Source organism: Plectropomus leopardus, chromosome 8 (assembly GCF_008729295.1).
Source record: "Plectropomus leopardus isolate mb chromosome 8, YSFRI_Pleo_2.0, whole genome shotgun sequence".
NCBI classification, from domain to species: domain Eukaryota; kingdom Metazoa; phylum Chordata; class Actinopteri; order Perciformes; family Serranidae; genus Plectropomus; species Plectropomus leopardus.
Window position 1 is genome coordinate 8,211,787 of NC_056470.1, and position 9,184 is coordinate 8,220,970.

Below are 9,184 nucleotides of genomic sequence, written 5' to 3' on the forward strand. Positions count from 1 at the left end.
TGAAACGTCAGATGCCTTTAGGCTTCTGAAGCCAGGACTTAAAACAGAGATGCTCAATTGCAAGAATGTGACAAACTATACAGTGGTGACTATTACAGAAGTCTTTCCCAAGTCTGTGTATAACCCACATGACAAACAGCTTTCCAAAAGATTCTTCTTGGGCGACATTCCAGTGAAACTGCAGTGGGATTTCTATCAGTTTGTGAGAACCAAATTGCTCCCCGAGCCCCTCTAAGCTCTTCAACACAGGCTGTTATGCAGACTGGAGCAAAAATAGTATTTCCCACCCATGTTAACCATAAGGCCTTTAGTGAACAGGTGGACCCATGTGAAAGTGTCCAAAAATAGAGCCTGTGATTGCAAAACTTCAGTCCAGTTGAAATTCCTTTTAGAAAAACCCAGCGCGTTCTCATTTCCAGAGCGTCAAATATGGCTGCCTGGTCAGTGGCCCTTGGCAGTGGTGTAATGAAGGGTATACCGGGGTGTAGGATGTATATATCCTCCTCTTTTTTAGCTGCTTAGGGTATATCCACCTATCAACCAGAAGTCATTGGAATATATAGGAGTATACCCACTTGCTCCTAGGTAACAGGCCCATCTACCTTGTAGTACACCCACCTCATAAACTACCACCACACCAGTGGCCCCAGACCATGCACAAGGGACCGTACAGCATATGTATAAGGCATCCTGGGCTTTTAGTTTAACTCCAATTTAATATCGTTCATGGCAATAACGAAGTAGAAAGAGCAAAGAAGTCCAAGTAGAGGTGGTAGGTGGGTAAAACACACTTGTTGAATGACATACTCGTTGAGTTACTGTAACAAACATAGTTGTTGTTTTGTTTGTCTAACCCTGACAGTTTTTGTATAATTAACCAAGTAGGTTTGTTGCTGAAACCTAAAGTAGTTTTAGTGGCGAAATCTGCATTTCCTATGACAGACAGAAGTTTGTTTTGAAAGACACTGTAGCATGTTTCAAGCACAAATTGACATAAACTATCACATCCAAAACTGCAACCAGTGGGGTACCAAGAGCATCATAGTATGAAGGCTGGGCCACTGACAAGCTGCAGTATTTGACGAGTTAGGAGAGAGGACTTGTTGGACATCACATCCTCGTCCTTTTTTTCCTTCCTTTTTAAAAAAATGTAATTGGCTCAGACAGTTTCTAACCAACATGCCTTCACTTTTTCTGTTTGGAATTTGAACTATGACAAAAAACAGCTGTAAGACTTAAATATATACCATACTGCTCAAACTCAAGACAAGCTTGAACGATATTGCCTTGAAAGCAGCACAGGACTCTGTTCTGGTATTTGGACCATGTAGTTAGCTTTTTTGGTGTATTGACCAGAATGTCTGCTTGGCGGGGTTGAAGTAATTGTTAATACAAAATATCTGACTGGTCAAATTAGTATGGCAGTTTTTTGTGATCTTCTATGTCTGTACTACTTTGTTGAGTCAGTTGTGTGAAGGTGCTTTATTGATGCTGACATACTTGGGGCACCAACATTGTTCAGAGAAGAAATTGCCCTCTGGGGTCTTATTGCTGTAAGATATCACTGTTCTCTCTTCACTTCAAGGCTCCCTGTATTCTTCTTTAGCTTACTGATGATGGTGATGATGAAAGCACTCAAGGTTGCAGCCAGCATCGGCTTTTACCGCTGATTTGTTGCAGCTTTCATCAGTGTTCTCTGATTGGCTCTCCCAAGGGAGTTTAAGAAATGGGGAGACTATTAAGCCTAAGGCTAACTATCAAAAGAAATGCTGCATTAGTGCTGTGTACATGGAGCAGATATGGTTTGATCAGGAACTGGACCAGTTGCAACAGTTTCTTTTCTCACAGATGTGGTGGCTATCACACCTCTGTACTTAGAGAATTACAAATTCTTACTGCAGGAATGCAGGGCTTTGTTACATTGTGCAACCATTTGTGTTGTTTTTTTATTCCATCTTGCACATTGCACAAGGTGGTTTGTTACATAGGTAAAAAGCACAAAGCAATCTACTGTGTGTGTTTTAGACATACTGCGACACACTGGCCGCCATGCATTATGACTGGCACGCTTTATCAAAGTTGCAACAACACATTTCTAGATAAAGGTGGATTGAGGTCAACACCTTGATTTTTGGTCATCTCTGGTTTTTGTTTGACTTTACTGTAGGTGAGTGTATATGCAGCTATATAGTATATGCTCACCTCCTTTTCTTTAATACCCAGCCAAAGAAGCCACCGGAATATATTTGAAATGTACCCACTGCCTTTTAGATAACGTATGCATCTACCTACTAGTAGATCAATTACTTTTACACCACTGATTTTTTTTTTTTAGATTATTTTTTGGGCTTTGCCTTTATTTGATATGACAGCTTATAGTGTGAAAGGGAAAGAGAGAGGGGATGACATGCTGCAAAGGGCCAAAATTGGAATCAAACCCTCAGCCGCTGTGGCAAGGACATCGTCTTTATACTCACATGCACTAATATGCACTAATATGCACGGCTGGACTATCTGCCACAACAAAAAACAGAGAAGCTCGGAGTACAGCATGCACACACAGAGGGAGCATGACTTTATTTTCTGCTCAGGGTGCCATTACCCCAATGCATCTTTACATAGCACATGGAGGTTTGTAGCTCTGAAGTCACAGTGACAGCCCTAGTTGCTGGTAACTGAGGTGTCCCGATCTGGGGAGTGAATATACTCAAACATTTTCTACAATGAATGTTAGGGCTGGCTGATATGGGCTGAAAATTGTATTGCAATACATATAATTTTATGTTTTACAGAATATATATATATATTTATATATATTTACCAAATTCCTTCTTTGATGTGACAATATTGTCATAATGACTAATGGTACTTTGAAATAATATTTACACAAAGGTAAAGGCAAGTATTAAACCAGGAAGAACTATCAGATAAGATATGAAAAGTACATCACTTTACTGTAATGCAACCTTTAAAATCATCTTTATTCCATTTAAAAAAAAAAGCTTTATTTCATATCAAGATATAGGAAAATCCAATATCTAAGACAATAAATAGTCTCATATCTCGACTGAATATAATATCTTTATATTGTTCAGACCCAATAAATTTATATTACCATGAATAACTTTTTTTTCTTTAATCATATACAGTATCATACAAATATACCAAATCGCTCTCATACATACTGTCACAGGCTCTCCCAAACATTGCCCTCACACAGCCATTTCTCACACTAATAATAACATACCAAGGCTGCTACCTCACCCCTCTCAAAGCCCACAGCTCTTAAGCCATGCGTTGAGAGGAGAGAGCTGTGCATTATCCATTAGCTATGCTTCTACTGGCTTTGATGGATCAAAGAGCATGTAAAGAGCTGGAGGAGCCAGGGCCACTGCAGCAAAACAAAATGGACAGAGAGGAGGAGGACAGAGGGCTGGCAGATGGAGATGGAGGGAAGAGGGCAGGGGAAGAGATGGAGGAAGGGAGGGGGTGGCGATATGGTGGAGAGGGTTATGGGGGTCAGGGCTCTCTGAGTGCGCCAGCTGGACCCACCTGAGAGGAGGCAGCTGAGGGCAACATTTTAGATTGAGGAGCTGCAGGAAAAGAATAGTATGTACAGAGTAAAATGATCACACCATAATAGTTAATAAGTAAGCACTATCATTGTTTTGGCCACATTGGTCATTCTGAAGTCATGCTACGCTTCTTTAGGTGCTTTTTTTTAACCTTGTTATTTTTTAAGACCATTTTAGGCATGTACAAGCACTTGAATACAGAGCAAGTTAGAACAAGCTTGTTGTGAGTCTGTCTTTTTCAAGGATATTTGGTTACTGGGGATCAAACCTGTGACCTCTCGGTTTTACAACACTTAAGGAGAACAACAGTGGGGGGTTAAAAGGAAGGTGCAGTGAATGAAAAGATTTTGAGAAAGCTAGGTTGGAAGGCGGAAAGGTGAGAGGAAGACAAACAGGAAGGTGTTTGTTAAAAAGCGATTAGAAAAGAAAAGGGGGTTGAAGAAAGGGGAAGGAAATATTGAGATGGAGAGAAGACGGGGGGTAAACAAACGAAGAGAGGGTGGTTGGGTGAAATGGAAGTGAGAGACTGGAACAAGAAAAAAGATGAAAAGAAAAGGGAAGAGGTAAAAAAGGCAGAAAAAGTACAGAGGAAGGGATGAAAAACAAGGCAATAGAAAAGAACACAATTTAAGAGAAACATGATAGCTGAAGAGTAGCAGAAACAAAAAATAGCAAAAGCACAAGTAACGAGGGCCATGAGCAGGGACCAAAAAATGGAGGGAGCAAGAAGAGGTGGGTGGAGGTCTATTAGCAGGAAGTTTGTGCGTAAGTGTTGGCCTGGGGAGATGGAATCTGGTGTGTCGTGTTTGTTCTGGCTTAGAGGCTGCCCTCTGCAGGCCCCTTCACTGGGTACCACAAGAGGCATACATTGAAGAGAGGAGGGAAAGATTAGAAAGAAGAAGAAACGGGTCAATGAACAGCGCAAAAATGTCAGCCCCCTTAAAGCCTGATTCATGCTCAGAAATAAAAGCAGTTAAGGGTACATGGTCAAAATTGGGTAAGTGTAGTCATAACAACTGGAAATTTGAAACAATGTGGACTACTTCCAGGGTTGGCCCTGTGAGAAGAAACTGGAACCATTAGATGATTCCAGAAGGTTTTCATCTGTCTTGTTAGAAGCTAGTTGCTGAATTGCTTGAATTTTCCAGCAATACCACCAGATTTCATTATAAGTTTTGTGGCATGGATTTCATCGAATGTTCAGCACATCAAAATCCACAAAGCAAGAATGAGGTGATCACTAACCCGGTGGCATACGGTGCTTGCCAAACCTCTCAGTTTTCCAAGGACTTAACCAGTTTGCATTGTCTGCTGTATCCTCCTGGGATAGCAGAAACTCTCAAAATATATTTTTCTATCACCACAGCTTTTTGAGACTACAAAGTATACATGCAGTTTTACCCATTCAAGCAGAATGGGTAAGGTAAGCAACTGTTAAGCAAATAAAAAGATGTTCTGAGAGCCTGGTTAAACCTGGTACTAACGTGCGTTTTGGTTACCTGAACACAATGGGACAGCTGAGACATGTAAATTTGTCTATTATGTGTCTTCAGCTGACCACTGATGTTCAGATCTCATTACTGCCTATGTCACTTATGCTAGAAAGTCAAAGGGCCCTTGCACAGTTATTATGCCGCACACTTGAAAGGTGCTAGCTTGAATACTCCCTAGCCACATTACCAATTTTGGTCTTTCACGCTTGGATTTAGCGCTGTCCACTTGTGATCGGATTACCTAAGATGCATGTTACTACCAAGCAGGAACCTCTGAAAAATGAAGCAAGTGAAGTTTTACAAAAACTCAAATTTACTGACTTGAGGCTAGTTTCAAAACAGAGTCGATCACTTCAAACACCGGTCCTCACTCACTTGGTCCAATGGTTTAGTCTAGTGCTGCCAAAAAGGACTTGGTAAAATTACAACTGGTCCAAAATAGAATTGCACATGTAGCTCTGTGCTGTACAAAAAGAACGAACATCAACAAAATGTGTGCCACTTTACGATGGCCATTGGTAAAAGACAGACTTCTTATCCCTCTGCTTTCTTTTGTTAGAAACATTTCATCCACTACGGTCCCAAGTATCTTGTACAACCAGCTCAATTTTAGCTTTGACAAACACTCCTACGACACCAGGCATGCATTACAAGGCCTCTTTATGCTTCCCTTCTCAAATACCAATTCAGTGCAACACACAGTAATGTACAGAGCCATGAAAGAGCTGAATAGTCTTCCATCAAAATTCACAGTCAAAAAGTAAATCAGATTTTAAGAAGAAATTACCAACATCTCATGAAATGAGAATTGTCTTTTGATTACAGCTGACACATACATTGTTCAATGTTTCTTGGGTGAATAAGACTGAGTAGTGTGTGTTGTGCTGCAAAACTGAAATTGTACAGTAGTTATGTTGTTGCCTAAAGTATCAGGAAGAATTTTATATTTTATGAGTTACCAAACCATAGAATTTATTTATTTTTTGTTAACTGTCTTATGTACAGTACTGTCATGTAATATACTTTTAATGCTATGCAATGTAATTTTTTTGTGTGGACCCCAGGAAGAGCAGCTGCTGCTGATGTGGTAGCTAATGGGGATCCAAATAAACAAAAAAATAGACCCCCATTGTTAAAATGCCCAACTTGGCAGCAAAAATAAACATGTTTATAGCCTGGTAGAGGAAGTAGTTTTGGTCTCTGTCGCTAATTTCAGCATTCATGACAGCTGTACAGAGTGTGACTTTTTTCACAAGTCTCCTGTTTACATTTTATTAAAGTCCAAAATTGCACATATCTAAGGGCGGGGTCGCTTGAGTGACAGGCTGTCTGTGAGGCGCCACTACAGTCTGTTGGTCAGATCGACCCCTCACTCCTCCGTGGTATCCCCGTCTCGCCCAAATATGGTTACTTCTAGCTCCAAAAAAACAGGCTGATGACAACGGAAATGCAGAACTCTAGACTTCAAAACAGAAGTCCACAAACCAGTGGGTGATTGTCATGGTTGCTACGTCCGTTATTTTTACAGTGGATGGTTAATGCCAGGTATAAAAAGGCTCTGAGGGACAGAGAAAGGAAGGCCATACATTTTGATTCCAGACATCATTTAAGGAGTATATCCTGAAACATATGCTGGTATGACCGACTGTGAACAAGCATGTATACCGATGTTATTCTTATATTTTATAGGTGATGTTAAATAATTATCAGCAGAACAACCATTGACTTGATACAGGATTTAGGTGTGTGTTTGATAAAACCGCTTGTTGAACCATCACCTGATTCTGTCCTTAGCTTTCTTTACTTCAACTAGAAAATACTTGAACACTCAGCTGTCTAGTTGAAAAGTAAATCCAGTTTATTACTGAGACATTTACATTTCAAGATCAGACTTAATCTCTCAAAGTTGCATGAAAGTATCAGTGAAGTTTGGAGGAGTCTCCTGTTGTTCGTTATTTAGTCTATGATAGTCTTCGGTATGTGAATGCACACAAACAAATAAGCACATACATTGTAAAAATCCCAGGATCCGAGATTTATTTATCCTGGGAAATGGTCCAGATTTTGCTAGAGTTCCTGGGAGATGCAAGGTCTCAAATCCCTGTACACCCAGCTGTAGATGTGCAACATGTGGAAAAATAACAGTGTTGTTCAAAAAGACACTAAACACCTATCTGCTCACCATTGCAGGCTGCTGTGCCCAAACATTTTGGCCATTGCCTGATATGTAAAGGAAAGTAGAACATTTGAAAGGCAGAAGAAAGCAGACAATTGAAGAGAAAAAGAGAGGGGAAGGGAGTTTTGACTGGAACAGGAAGAAGGTAATTACTTGCTTGTGGTTGTAGTTGGAAGTTTTTGACAGAAGAGAGGTACAACATGCAAAGTATCATACCCAGACCTGCAATATTTGAAAATGGACCTTTGTGAAAGCCACATTTTTATCATGGCAGGTGAGTTTCATGTGTTGCGTCACTATTAAGCTCACTGTCTTTTTAAACAGAGACTTTTAGATAATGCATTGTTTCACATGCTCGTATTCAGAAAAAAAAAAGAAAACAGAAAAATAGAACGAAACTGATCTGTGTCAGCCAGAGGGAGCTAAGACAAATCAGAGCCGGACCCATCTCAAACATATCTGGTCACGAATTGGGTTCAGGCTGGGATTAAAAAAGAACCACAACACAGGATAAGTTTGAGATTCATTTCCCAGCGGAGGTGGGGAGAAAAACTATTAATTCTCATAGTGAGTCATACAGGAACATTGTCCAGTTAGTCATTTGATAGGCGAACCTGAACCTGTTTCCTGTGACTTCTGTCAAACCAGGCGAGTCTCGATTTAGCCCATTATCTGTTCCTCTGCCTTCCTGTTGATGTCTGTAGTTACGTACAAGCAACAGTAAGAGACGGCGGTTGGTGCTTAAGGAAGAGGGGAAGAAAGAAAGATTAACACAAACTGTTAGCACGCACACTGTGGTGACACACCCACAGGTTCAGGGCCTGCGCAACTTCCCTTTTGTGCACAATGAGATATACACAAGCCCTTGCCCTTTTCCTGTATCCAAATAAACAGTCCAAAAAGCTCCATGTAGCGAGAACACTGCTTTGTGTGTATGTGTGTGTGTGTGTGTGTGTGTGTGTGTGTGCGCACGTGTGTGTGTGTCCATGTGTGTGTTACATAAGCATGACCATGGCCCTTGGGCCCCCTTCATTAGGGCTGCTGTTCAGCTTCCTTTGGTCACAGTTCATTGACCTGTAGTCCCATAACAGACACGGGAGTTGGACGTGTCTCTCTGTATGTTTTTCTGTCCCAGTGCTGCTCCAGCTGTGTAGCTGTGCGTTTGGCTTCACATTTGCACATACTTAGCATTTTCTAAACGTGCTCTCAAACATCAGTGGTGCTTGTATTTACGTGGCACTTAGGCGCATCTAAGTGGTTTCGCAGACAGTGTTTTTGCTCCATACATCATCATAAAAGTGTCCCTCTCTGTGTATTCCTCCCCCAAGTCTGGCCCCAACAAGTTACACTGCTGAGCTGTCTGATAGTGGTGAAATACTATCTTAATCTTAGATGGGCAGTGTTCCCAGCAGTAGTTGACAAATTGAGTTACAAGGTGAAAAGGTCATGATTTTTTTTTTTTTTTTGGCAATTACACATGCCTGTGCAACTATACAGAGGCAGTTATTGTTATTATTGCTTCTTTGTGCAAAGACTTTGGTCCCCTGCATTGTCTGATGCACCAAAATGAAAAACAGTTATTCACATTACTTAATTAGTGACTCATTTCAAGTTTAAACATGTTTGTTGTTTCTCCAAACACAATCATGTCAAATATCTTAGCTGGGAGGCTCCACATTAGAAAAATGCTAAAACACTAAATATATATATGTAAAAGCATATACATTCAAGGCAACATGAAATAAAATACATTTTAAAGATACACGCTATTGTGAAATCTGGAGTTGTTTTGTAAGGAAAATTTCATTTCTACATAAAAGTAAAACTAATAAAAACAGATAAACAGACCGTGATGTAGCCTTATATGAGGGAAAGCAGCTAAGCTAGTTCAAGCAAGTCTCAGCAATGAAAATATGAATCTCAATGCTAATTTTCTGTAA